A 12080-nucleotide genomic window follows, 5' to 3' on the forward strand; every position below is an offset into this window, starting at 1 on the left:
GTGCGCCGCTGGGGCGCGGGCCTCGCCCTGAGTTCCCCATCCACTCTGCTTTGTCCACTCTGCACAGCAGCGCTTGGCCGCCCCGCACCCCCACCGCCACCCCCACCCTACCCTACCTCACCCCCACCCCACCACACTCTACCCCACCCCCGAGTGACTCCCTTCGGACTGAGTGCCAAGGTCGGAGGGCTCTGCGCCTTGTTTGTACACCTCAAGGACCAGGACCTGTACAGCACCGCCCTGAGGAAGGGCACAGACCCCTCCGTCCATTTGTCCATGGGCTGTGCTCCCGGAAAGGACCGCCTGTGAAAGTAGCGTTCCGAGTCAAACCCCGTCAGAGCCCAGTCGACGGCCTCACCAGACCGGAAGCCCCCTCACCCGCAAGCCTTGCGGGGGGCGGGGGGGAGCAGCGGTTGCGGGGGGTCGCGCGCCCACCGGGCCTTCAGGCCCTGCCTCGCGGCCAGGCGTCTCCAGGTGGAGGGTTCGCCGCGAACAAAGGGGCCTCTGCCTCCCTGCCCCACCGCCCGGCCTTGGCCTTCAGCTCCCCTCGGCACGTGGTCCTCCCCGGCAACCTCCTGGCCCCGAACCACTTGCCTGCTCCGAAGGCTGCTTCCTCCTCTTCTCGGAGCACCTGCCCTCCTTTGACATCTGCTCTCTTGCTTGGCTCCCAGCGCAGCCTCCTAAGACCCTGTGGCCTCCTGGGCCTTCTCTCAGCCTCTGCCCTGCACACACCCTGAAGACGTGCACTCACTTCAAGGGGGATGTGGGAATCCACTCTTACATCCACGGGAAGTTAGATGGGAGATGAGAGAACCTGTGACCGCCCAGTCTCGAGGCTGCCATGGACTGGGTGACTTGCAGCCCAGAGTGAGGTGGCTGGGGTGGGAGGGGGGAAGAGAGGAGTGAGTGTGTGTCTGTGTGTGTGTGTTTGTGAGAGAGAGAGAGAGAGAGAGAGAGAGAGCGAGAGAGACAGGGTGACAGACAGAAGGGCCAAGGAAAGAGACACACTGAGTGGGAGATGGAGACAGGAGGCCTCCTCACAGGCCAGTAGAGTCACAAAGGTGAAGGAGAGATGGATGAGCAGAGAGATAGACAGAAAGACATCTGCTTCCAGAGTGTGTGTGTGTGTGTGTGTGTGTGTGAGAGAGAGAGAGAGAGAGAGAGAGAGAGACAGAGATAGAGAGAGAGAGAGAGAAAGAGAGAGAGATGGGTGAAGAGACAGACTCAGGGCTGGGACCCTCAGGAGGAAGGCGTTGGGAAGGGAGGCAGAGTTGCCAAGGGACGGACCTAGGGAGAGACGCTGGATGGACTCTCTCACTCCCAGGACCTGGGTGGCCACGCTCTGCTGGTGTGGCAAGAACGGGTGGGGAGCGGCCCCTGCGGGTGGGCCCTGTGTTCTGGGGAAAAGCAGGTGTGCGCCTCCCCACCCCCCATCCGGGAGTGTGAGTGGTGGGGGGGGGTGGGGGTCGGTCAGGGTGCACAGGACTGGTCGAGGCCTGGACCAGGCTCGGCTCCGCCGGGTCGCCTGGAGTGTCCTAGCGTCCCTGGAGAGAGCCAGGCCAGTGTGGCTCACTGCAGGCGCTGGGCGCTGGGCGCCGGAGGCGAGGCGGGAGGCGGGAGGCGGGAGGCCAGCCGCAGGCCTGAAGGGACACCGGGAGCCCAGGGCTGCCCCTGCGCCCTACCCCCGCGGGCCCGGGGGTCACGGCCTGAGGCGGTCACGGACACTGTTTCCGGGCCACGCAAGAAAAGTGCGTGTGGGAAGGGGGCGCAAAAGCCTACAGCACCCGGTATTCCCAGGCGGTCTCCCATCCAAGTACTAACCAGGCCCGACCCTGCTTAGCTTCCGAGATCAGACGAGATCGGGCGCGTTCAGGGTGGTATGGCCGTAGACGGCGGAGGCTGCCCCGGAACGCCTCAAGAGCCTGCGCCGGCTTCCACCCTTCAGCCCAGGGGCAGGGGAGGGCAGGGGAGGGCAGGGCAGCGGTGGAGGGGGCCAACACAGCGGGTGTTCCCAGGGGGCCTCCCTCGCCCCGCCCCAGCACTGCCCAGCGCTCCTCAACTCAACTCCAGGCTGGCTTTCTCGCTCCGACCTGACTCGGTCCATGCGGCGGCGCGGGGGTCCTGGGAGACTGGCCGGCTCTCCCTCTCGGGTCCTCGGCCGGGCCGGATCGGGTCGGGGTGGAGTGGGCTAGGCGGGGCTGACAGGGGCTGAGTCCCGCCTCCACCTCTGCCCCTGGGCACCTGGCTCCACCTACCGGGAGCCCCGCCCCGGCCTGGCCTGGCCTCTGCCCCTCCTCGCCGAGCCCCAAGACCCCCGACCCCCGGGCACCCGGCAACCGCACCGCCACCCCACCCAGCCCTTCGCCTGGCCGAGAATCCCCAGAGAATCCCCAGCTGCCGCCGCCCGCGCTACCCTAGCCTAGCCTAGCCGAGCAAAGCCGAGCCGGGCGCCCAGAGAGCCAGGGGCGAAGACGGGAGCAGACACCCCGGCCCCCCGCGCCCCCCACCGGACACCCCAGAGACCCTGACAGAGGCCCAGCGCCCCAGCTGGAAATGCAGTGGGACTGGGCAATGGCGAGTGGCCGGCCACACACAACACCTGTGCGGGGAGCCACCCTCAGGGAGGGCCCGAGGAGGAACACACGCAGGGACCCACAGACAACCGGGCAGCGGGTGGCGAGCCGGCTGTGGCCCGCTGGTTCCCAGTCAGTCAGTCAGTCAGTCAGTCAGTCAGTCAGTCACAGGGCCAGGCTCAGAAGTGCGCCGCTGGGGCGCGGGCCTCGCCCTGAGTTCCCCATCCACTCTGCTTTGTCCACTCTGCACAGCAGCGCTTGGCCGCCCCGCACCCCCACCGCCACCCCCACCCTACCCTACCTCACCCCCACCCCACCACACTCTACCCCACCCCCGAGTGACTCCCTTCGGACTGAGTGCCAAGGTCGGAGGGCTCTGCGCCTTGTTTGTACACCTCAAGGACCAGGACCTGTACAGCACCGCCCTGAGGAAGGGCACAGACCCCTCCGTCCATTTGTCCATGGGCTGTGCTCCCGGAAAGGACCGCCTGTGAAAGTAGCGTTCCGAGTCAAACCCCGTCAGAGCCCAGTCGACGGCCTCACCAGACCGGAAGCCCCCTCACCCGCAAGCCTTGCGGGGGGCGGGGGGGAGCAGCGGTTGCGGGGGGTCGCGCGCCCACCGGGCCTTCAGGCCCTGCCTCGCGGCCAGGCGTCTCCAGGTGGAGGGTTCGCCGCGAACAAAGGGGCCTCTGCCTCCCTGTCCCCACCGCCCGGCCTTGGCCTTCAGCTCCCCTCGGCACGTGGTCCTCCCCGGCAACCTCCTGGCCCCGAACCACTTGCCTGCTCCGAAGGCTGCTTCCTCCTCTTCTCGGAGCACCTGCCCTCCTTTGACATCTGCTCTCTTGCTTGGCTCCCAGCGCAGCCTCCTAAGACCCTGTGGCCTCCTGGGCCTTCTCTCAGCCTCTGCCCTGCACACACCCTGAAGACGTGCACTCACTTCAAGGGGGATGTGGGAATCCACTCTTACATCCACGGGAAGTTAGATGGGAGATGAGAGAACCTGTGACCGCCCAGTCTCGAGGCTGCCATGGACTGGGTGACTTGCAGCCCAGAGTGAGGTGGCTGGGGTGGGAGGGGGGAAGAGAGGAGTGAGTGTGTGTCTGTGTGTGTGTGTTTGTGAGAGAGAGAGAGAGAGAGAGAGAGAGAGAGAGAGAGCGCGAGAGAGACAGGGTGACAGACAGAAGGGCCAAGGAAAGAGACACACTGAGTGGGAGATGGAGACAGGAGGCCTCCTCACAGGCCAGTAGAGTCACAAAGGTGAAGGAGAGATGGATGAGCAGAGAGATAGACAGAAAGACATCTGCTTCCAGAGTGTGTGTGTGTGTGTGTGTGTGTGTGAGAGAGAGAGAGAGAGAGAGAGAGAGAGAGACAGAGATAGAGAGAGAGAGAGAGAAAGAGAGAGAGATGGGTGAAGAGACAGACTCAGGGCTGGGACCCTCAGGAGGAAGGCGTTGGGAAGGGAGGCAGAGTTGCCAAGGGACGGACCTAGGGAGAGACGCTGGATGGACTCTCTCACTCCCAGGACCTGGGTGGCCACGCTCTGCTGGTGTGGCAAGAACGGGTGGGGAGCGGCCCCTGCGGGTGGGCCCTGTGTTCTGGGGAAAAGCAGGTGTGCGCCTCCCCACCCCCCATCCGGGAGTGTGAGTGGTGGGGGGGGGTGGGGGTCGGTCAGGGTGCACAGGACTGGTCGAGGCCTGGACCAGGCTCGGCTCCGCCGGGTCGCCTGGAGTGTCCTAGCGTCCCTGGAGAGAGCCAGGCCAGTGTGGCTCACTGCAGGCGCTGGGCGCTGGGCGCCGGAAGGCGGGAGGCCAGCCGCAGGCCTGAAGGGACACCGGGAGCCCAGGGCTGCCCCTGCGCCCTACCCCCGCGGGCCCGGGGGTCACGGCCTGAGGCGGTCACGGACACTGTTTCCGGGCCACGCAAGAAAAGTGCGTGTGGGAAGGGGGCGCAAAAGCCTACAGCACCCGGTATTCCCAGGCGGTCTCCCATCCAAGTACTAACCAGGCCCGACCCTGCTTAGCTTCCGAGATCAGACGAGATCGGGCGCGTTCAGGGTGGTATGGCCGTAGACGGCAGAGGCTGCCCCGGAACGCCTCAAGAGCCTGCACCGGCTTCCACCCTTCAGCCCAGGGGCAGGGGAGGGCAGGGGAGGGCAGGGCAGCGGTGGAGGGGGCCAACACAGCGGGTGTTCCCAGGGGGCCTCCCTCGCCCCGCCCCAGCACTGCCCAGCGCTCCTCAACTCAACTCCAGGCTGGCTTTCTCGCTCCGACCTGACTCGGTCCCCGCGGCGGCGCGGGGGTCCTGGGAGACTGGCCGGCTCTCCCTCTCGGGTCCTCGGCCGGGCCGGATCGGGTCGGGGTGGAGTGGGCTAGGCGGGGCTGACAGGGGCTGAGTCCCGCCTCCACCTCTGCCCCTGGGCACCTGGCTCCACCTACCGGGAGCCCCGCCCCGGCCTGGCCTGGCCTCTGCCCCTCCTCGCCGAGCCCCAAGACCCCCGACCCCCGGGCACCCGGCACCCGCACCGCCACCCCACCCAGCCCTTCGCCTGGCCGAGAATCCCCAGAGAATCCCCAGCTGCCGCCGCCCGCGCTACCCTAGCCTAGCCTAGCCGAGCAGAGCCGAGCCGGGCGCCCAGAGAGCCAGGGGCGAAGACGGGAGCAGACACCCCGGCCCCCCGCGCCCCCCACCGGACACCCCAGAGACCCTGACAGAGGCCCAGCGCCCCAGCTGGAAATGCAGTGGGACTGGGCAATGGCGAGCGGCCGGCCACACACAACACCTGTGCGGGGAGCCAACCTCAGGGAGGGCCCGAGGAGGAACACACGCAGGGACCCACAGACAACCGGGCAGCGGGTGGCGAGCCGGCTGTGGCCCGCTGCTTCCCAGTCAGTCAGTCAGTCAGTCAGTCACAGGGCCAGGCTCAGAAGTGCGCCGCTGGGGCGCGGGCCTCGCCCTGAGTTCCCCATCCACTCTGCTTTGTCCACTCTGCACAGCAGCGCTTGGCCGCCCCGCACCCCCACCGCCACCCCCACCCTACCCTACCTCACCCCCACCCCACCACACTCTACCCCACCCCCGAGTGACTCCCTTCGGACTGAGTGCCAAGGTCGGAGGGCTCTGCGCCTTGTTTGTACACCTCAAGGACCAGGACCTGTACAGCACCGCCCTGAGGAAGGGCACAGACCCCTCCGTCCATTTGTCCATGGGCTGTGCTCCCGGAAAGGACCGCCTGTGAAAGTAGCGTTCCGAGTCAAACCCCGTCAGAGCCCAGTCGACGGCCTCACCAGACCGGAAGCCCCCTCACCCGCAAGCCTTGCGGGGGGCGGGGGGGAGCAGCGGTTGCGGGGGGTCGCGCGCCCACCGGGCCTTCAGGCCCTGCCTCGCGGCCAGGCGTCTCCAGGTGGAGGGTTCGCCGCGAACAAAGGGGCCTCTGCCTCCCTGTCCCCACCGCCCGGCCTTGGCCTTCAGCTCCCCTCGGCACGTGGTCCTCCCCGGCAATCTCCTGGCCCCAACCACTTGCCTGCTCCGAAGGCTGCTTCCTCCTCTTCTCGGAGCACCTGCCCTCCTTTGACATCTGCTCTCTTGCTTGGCTCCCAGCGCAGCCTCCTAAGACCCTGTGGCCTCCTGGGCCTTCTCTCAGCCTCTGCCCTGCACACACCCTGAAGACGTGCACTCACTTCAAGGGGGATGTGGGAATCCACTCTTACATCCACGGGAAGTTAGATGGGAGATGAGAGAACCTGTGACCGCCCAGTCTCGAGGCTGCCATGGACTGGGTGACTTGCAGCCCAGAGTGAGGTGGCTGGGGTGGGAGGGGGGAAGAGAGGAGTGAGTGTGTGTCTGTGTGTGTGTGTTTGTGAGAGAGAGAGAAAGAGAGAGAGAGAGAGAGAGCGAGAGAGACAGGGTGACAGACAGAAGGGCCAAGGAAAGAGACACACTGAGTGGGAGATGGAGACAGGAGGCCTCCTCACAGGCCAGTAGAGTCACAAAGGTGAAGGAGAGATGGATGAGCAGAGAGATAGACAGAAAGACATCTGCTTCCAGAGTGTGTGTGTGTGTGTGTGTGTGAGAGAGAGAGAGAGAGAGAGAGAGAGACAGAGATAGAGAGAGAGAGAGAGAAAGAGAGAGAGATGGGTGAAGAGACAGACTCAGGGCTGGGACCCTCAGGAGGAAGGCGTTGGGAAGGGAGGCAGAGTTGCCAAGGGACGGACCTAGGGAGAGACGCTGGATGGACTCTCTCACTCCCAGGACCTGGGTGGCCACGCTCTGCTGGTGTGGCAAGAACGGGTGGGGAGCGGCCCCTGCGGGTGGGCCCTGTGTTCTGGGGAAAAGCAGGTGTGCGCCTCCCCACCCCCCATCCGGGAGTGTGAGTGGTGGGGGGGGTGGGGGTCGGTCAGGGTGCACAGGACTGGTCGAGGCCTGGACCAGGCTCGGCTCCGCCGGGTCGCCTGGAGTGTCCTAGCGTCCCTGGAGAGAGCCAGGCCAGTGTGGCTCACTGCAGGCGCTGGGCGCTGGGCGCCGGAGGCGAGGCGGGAGGCGGGAGGCGGGAGGCCATCCGCAGGCCTGAAGGGACACCGGGAGCCCAGGGCTGCCCCTGCGCCCTACCCCCGCGGGCCCGGGGGTCACGGCCTGAGGCGGTCACGGACACTGTTTCCGGGCCACGCAAGAAAAGTGCGTGTGGGAAGGGGGCGCAAAAGCCTACAGCACCCGGTATTCCCAGGCGGTCTCCCATCCAAGTACTAACCAGGCCCGACCCTGCTTAGCTTCCGAGATCAGACGAGATCGGGCGCGTTCAGGGTGGTATGGCCGTAGACGGCGGAGGCTGCCCCGGAACGCCTCAAGAGCCTGCGCCGGCTTCCACCCTTCAGCCCAGGGGCAGGGGAGGGCAGGGGAGGGCAGGGCAGCGGTGGAGGGGGCCAACACAGCGGGTGTTCCCAGGGGGCCTCCCTCGCCCCGCCCCAGCACTGCCCAGCGCTCCTCAACTCAACTCCAGGCTGGCTTTCTCGCTCCGACCTGACTCGGTCCCCGCGGCGGCGCGGGGGTCCTGGGAGACTGGCCGGCTCTCCCTCTCGGGTCCTCGGCGGGGCCGGATCGGGTCGGGGTGGAGTGGGCTAGGCGGGGCTGACAGGGGCTGAGTCCCGCCTCCACCTCTGCCCCTGGGCACCTGGCTCCACCTACCGGGAGCCCCGCCCCGGCCTGGCCTGGCCTCTGCCCCTCCTCGCCGAGCCCCAAGACCCCCGACCCCCGGGCACCCGGCACCCGCACCGCCACCCCACCCAGCCCTTCGCCTGGCCGAGAATCCCCAGAGAATCCCCAGCTGCCGCCGCCCGCGCTACCCTAGCCTAGCCTAGCCGAGCAGAGCCGAGCCGGGCGCCCAGAGAGCCAGGGGCGAAGACGGGAGCAGACACCCCGGCCCCCCGCGCCCCCCACCGGACACCCCAGAGACCCTGACAGAGGCCCAGCGCCCCAGCTGGAAATGCAGTGGGACTGGGCAATGGCGAGCGGCCGGCCACACACAACACCTGTGCGGGGAGCCAACCTCAGGGAGGGCCCGAGGAGGAACACACGCAGGGACCCACAGACAACCGGGCAGCGGGTGGCGAGCCGGCTGTGGCCCGCTGGTTCCCAGTCAGTCAGTCAGTCAGTCAGTCAGTCAGTCACAGGGCCAGGCTCAGAAGTGCGCCGCTGGGGCGCGGGCCTCGCCCTGAGTTCCCCATCCACTCTGCTTTGTCCACTCTGCACAGCAGCGCTTGGCCGCCCCGCACCCCCACCGCCACCCCCACCCTACCCTACCTCACCCCCACCCCACCACACTCTACCCCACCCCCGAGTGACTCCCTTCGGACTGAGTGCCAAGGTCGGAGGGCTCTGCGCCTTGTTTGTACACCTCAAGGACCAGGACCTGTACAGCACCGCCCTGAGGAAGGGCACAGACCCCTCCGTCCATTTGTCCATGGGCTGTGCTCCCGGAAAGGACCGCCTGTGAAAGTAGCGTTCCGAGTCAAACCCCGTCAGAGCCCAGTCGACGGCCTCACCAGACCGGAAGCCCCCTCACCCGCAAGCCTTGCGGGGGGCGGGGGGGAGCAGCGGTTGCGGGGGGTCGCGCGCCCACCGGGCCTTCAGGCCCTGCCTCGCGGCCAGGCGTCTCCAGGTGGAGGGTTCGCCGCGAACAAAGGGGCCTCTGCCTCCCTGTCCCCACCGCCCGGCCTTGGCCTTCAGCTCCCCTCGGCACGTGGTCCTCCCCGGCAACCTCCTGGCCCCGAACCACTTGCCTGCTCCGAAGGCTGCTTCCTCCTCTTCTCGGAGCACCTGCCCTCCTTTGACATCTGCTCTCTTGCTTGGCTCCCAGCGCAGCCTCCTAAGACCCTGTGGCCTCCTGGGCCTTCTCTCAGCCTCTGCCCTGCACACACCCTGAAGACGTGCACTCACTTCAAGGGGGATGTGGGAATCCACTCTTACATCCACGGGAAGTTAGATGGGAGATGAGAGAACCTGTGACCGCCCAGTCTCGAGGCTGCCATGGACTGGGTGACTTGCAGCCCAGAGTGAGGTGGCTGGGGTGGGAGGGGGGAAGAGAGGAGTGAGTGTGTGTCTGTGTGTGTGTGTTTGTGAGAGAGAGAGAGAGAGAGAGAGAGAGAGCGAGAGAGACAGGGTGACAGACAGAAGGGCCAAGGAAAGAGACACACTGAGTGGGAGATGGAGACAGGAGGCCTCCTCACAGGCCAGTAGAGTCACAAAGGTGAAGGAGAGATGGATGAGCAGAGAGATAGACAGAAAGACATCTGCTTCCAGAGTGTGTGTGTGTGTGTGTGTGTGTGTGTGAGAGAGAGAGAGAGAGAGAGAGAGAGAGAGAGAGACAGAGATAGAGAGAGAGAGAGAGAAAGAGAGAGAGATGGGTGAAGAGACAGACTCAGGGCTGGGACCCTCAGGAGGAAGGCGTTGGGAAGGGAGGCAGAGTTGCCAAGGGACGGACCTAGGGAGAGACGCTGGATGGACTCTCTCACTCCCAGGACCTGGGTGGCCACGCTCTGCTGGTGTGGCAAGAACGGGTGGGGAGCGGCCCCTGCGGGTGGGCCCTGTGTTCTGGGGAAAAGCAGGTGTGCGCCTCCCCACCCCCCATCCGGGAGTGTGAGTGGTGGGGGGGGGTGGGGGTCGGTCAGGGTGCACAGGACTGGTGGAGGCCTGGACCAGGCTCGGCTCCGCCGGGTCGCCTGGAGTGTCCTAGCGTCCCTGGAGAGAGCCAGGCCAGTGTGGCTCACTGCAGGCGCTGGGCGCTGGGCGCCGGAGGCGAGGCGGGAGGCGGGAGGCGGGAGGCCAGCCGCAGGCCTGAAGGGACACCGGGAGGCCAGGGCTGCCCCTGCGCCCTACCCCCGCGGGCCCGGGGGTCACGGCCTGAGGCGGTCACGGACACTGTTTCCGGGCCACGCAAGAAAAGTGCGTGTGGGAAGGGGGCGCAAAAGCCTACAGCACCCGGTATTCCCAGGCGGTCTCCCATCCAAGTACTAACCAGGCCCGACCCTGCTTAGCTTCCGAGATCAGATGAGATCGGGCGCGTTCAGGGTGGTATGGCCGTAGACGGCGGAGGCTGCCCCGGAACGCCTCAAGAGCCTGCGCCGGCTTCCACCCTTCAGCCCAGGGGCAGGGGAGGGCAGGGGAGGGCAGGGCAGCGGTGGAGGGGGCCAACACAGCGGGTGTTCCCAGGGGGCCTCCCTCGCCCCGCCCCAGCACTGCCCAGCGCTCCTCAACTCAACTCCAGGCTGGCTTTCTCGCTCCGACCTGACTCGGTCCCCGCGGCGGCGCGGGGGTCCTGGGAGATGGCCGGCACTCTCTCTGGGGCTCGCGAGGAGGGCAGGAGGCCAGGGCCAGGCCGGGGCGGGGCTCCCGGTAGGGTGGAGCCAGGTGCCCAGGGCAGAGGGCCCCTGGGCACCTGGCTCCACCTACCGGGAGCCCCGCCCCGGCCTGGCCTGGCCTCTGCCCCTCCTCGCCGAGCCCCAAGACCCCCGACCCCCGGGCACCCGGCACCCGCACCGCCACCCCACCCAGCCCTTCGCCTGGCCGAGAATCCCCAGAGAATCCCCAGCTGCCGCCGCCCGCGCTACCCTAGCCTAGCCTAGCCGAGCAGAGCCGAGCCGGGCGCCCAGAGAGCCAGGGGCGAAGACGGGAGCAGACACCCCGGCCCCCCGCGCCCCCCACCGGACACCCCAGAGACCCTGACAGAGGCCCAGCGCCCCAGCTGGAAATGCAGTGGGACTGGGCAATGGCGAGCGGCCGGCCACACACAACACCTGTGCGGGGAGCCAACCTCAGGGAGGGCCCGAGGAGGAACACACGCAGGGACCCACAGACAACCGGGCAGCGGGTGGCGAGCCGGCTGTGGCCCGCTGGTTCCCAGTCAGTCAGTCAGTCAGTCAGTCACAGGGCCAGGCTCAGAAGTGCGCCGCTGGGGCGCGGGCCTCGCCCTGAGTTCCCCATCCACTCTGCTTTGTCCACTCTGCACAGCAGCGCTTGGCCGCCCCGCACCCCCACCGCCACCCCCACCCTACCCTACCTCACCCCCACCCCACCACACTCTACCCCACCCCCGAGTGACTCCCTTCGGACTGAGTGCCAAGGTCGGAGGGCTCTGCGCCTTGTTTGTACACCTCAAGGACCAGGACCTGTACAGCACCGCCCTGAGGAAGGGCACAGACCCCTCCGTCCATTTGTCCATGGGCTGTGCTCCCGGAAAGGACCGCCTGTGAAAGTAGCGTTCCGAGTCAAACCCCGTCAGAGCCCAGTCGACGGCCTCACCAGACCGGAAGCCCCCTCACCCGCAAGCCTTGCGGGGGGCGGGGGGGAGCAGCGGTTGCGGGGGGTCGCGCGCCCACCGGGCCTTCAGGCCCTGCCTCGCGGCCAGGCGTCTCCAGGTGGAGGGTTCGCCGCGAACAAAGGGGCCTCTGCCTCCCTGTCCCCACCGCCCGGCCTTGGCCTTCAGCTCCCCTCGGCACGTGGTCCTCCCCGGCAACCTCCTGGCCCCGAACCACTTGCCTGCTCCGAAGGCTGCTTCCTCCTCTTCTCGGAGCACCTGCCCTCCTTTGACATCTGCTCTCTTGCTTGGCTCCCAGCGCAGCCTCCTAAGACCCTGTGGCCTCCTGGGCCTTCTCTCAGCCTCTGCCCTGCACACCCCTGAAGACGTGCACTCACTTCAAGGGGGATGTGGGAATCCACTCTTACATCCACGGGAAAGTTAGATGGGAGATGAGAGAACCTGTGACCGCCCAGTCTCGAGGCTGCCATGGACTGGGTGACTTGCAGCCCAGAGTGAGGTGGCTGGGGTGGGGAGGGGGGAAGAGAGGAGTGAGTGTGTGTCTGTGTGTGTGTGTTTGTGAGAGAGAGAGAGAGAGAGAGAGAGAGAGAGCGAGAGAGACAGGGTGACAGACAGAAGGGCCAAGGAAAGAGACACACTGAGTGGGAGATGGAGACAGGAGGCCTCCTCACAGGCCAGTAGAGTCACAAAGGTGAAGGAGA

At 66.9% G+C, this 12080-nt stretch overlaps 4 non-coding genes across 4 annotated transcripts; all 4 read right to left on the reverse strand.

Moving 5' to 3' along the window:
- Positions 1 to 1772: 1772 nt before the first annotated feature.
- On the reverse strand, positions 1773 to 1891 carry LOC143640625 (5S ribosomal RNA). Its single transcript, XR_013155045.1, has one exon. It is a non-coding gene; the product is annotated as a 5S ribosomal RNA (ribosomal RNA).
- Positions 1892 to 4525: 2634 nt separating this feature from the next.
- On the reverse strand, positions 4526 to 4644 carry LOC143640626 (5S ribosomal RNA). The gene has a single exon (XR_013155046.1). It is a non-coding gene; the product is annotated as a 5S ribosomal RNA (ribosomal RNA).
- A 2624-nt stretch (positions 4645 to 7268) lies between these two features.
- On the reverse strand, positions 7269 to 7387 carry LOC143640594 (5S ribosomal RNA). The gene has a single exon (XR_013155016.1). It is a non-coding gene; the product is annotated as a 5S ribosomal RNA (ribosomal RNA).
- Positions 7388 to 10031: 2644 nt separating this feature from the next.
- On the reverse strand, positions 10032 to 10150 carry LOC143640592 (5S ribosomal RNA). Its single transcript, XR_013155015.1, has one exon. It is a non-coding gene; the product is annotated as a 5S ribosomal RNA (ribosomal RNA).
- Between the last annotated feature and the right edge of the window lie 1930 nt (positions 10151 to 12080).

Source organism: Callospermophilus lateralis, unplaced genomic scaffold (assembly GCF_048772815.1).
Source record: "Callospermophilus lateralis isolate mCalLat2 unplaced genomic scaffold, mCalLat2.hap1 Scaffold_3695, whole genome shotgun sequence".
NCBI classification, from domain to species: domain Eukaryota; kingdom Metazoa; phylum Chordata; class Mammalia; order Rodentia; family Sciuridae; genus Callospermophilus; species Callospermophilus lateralis.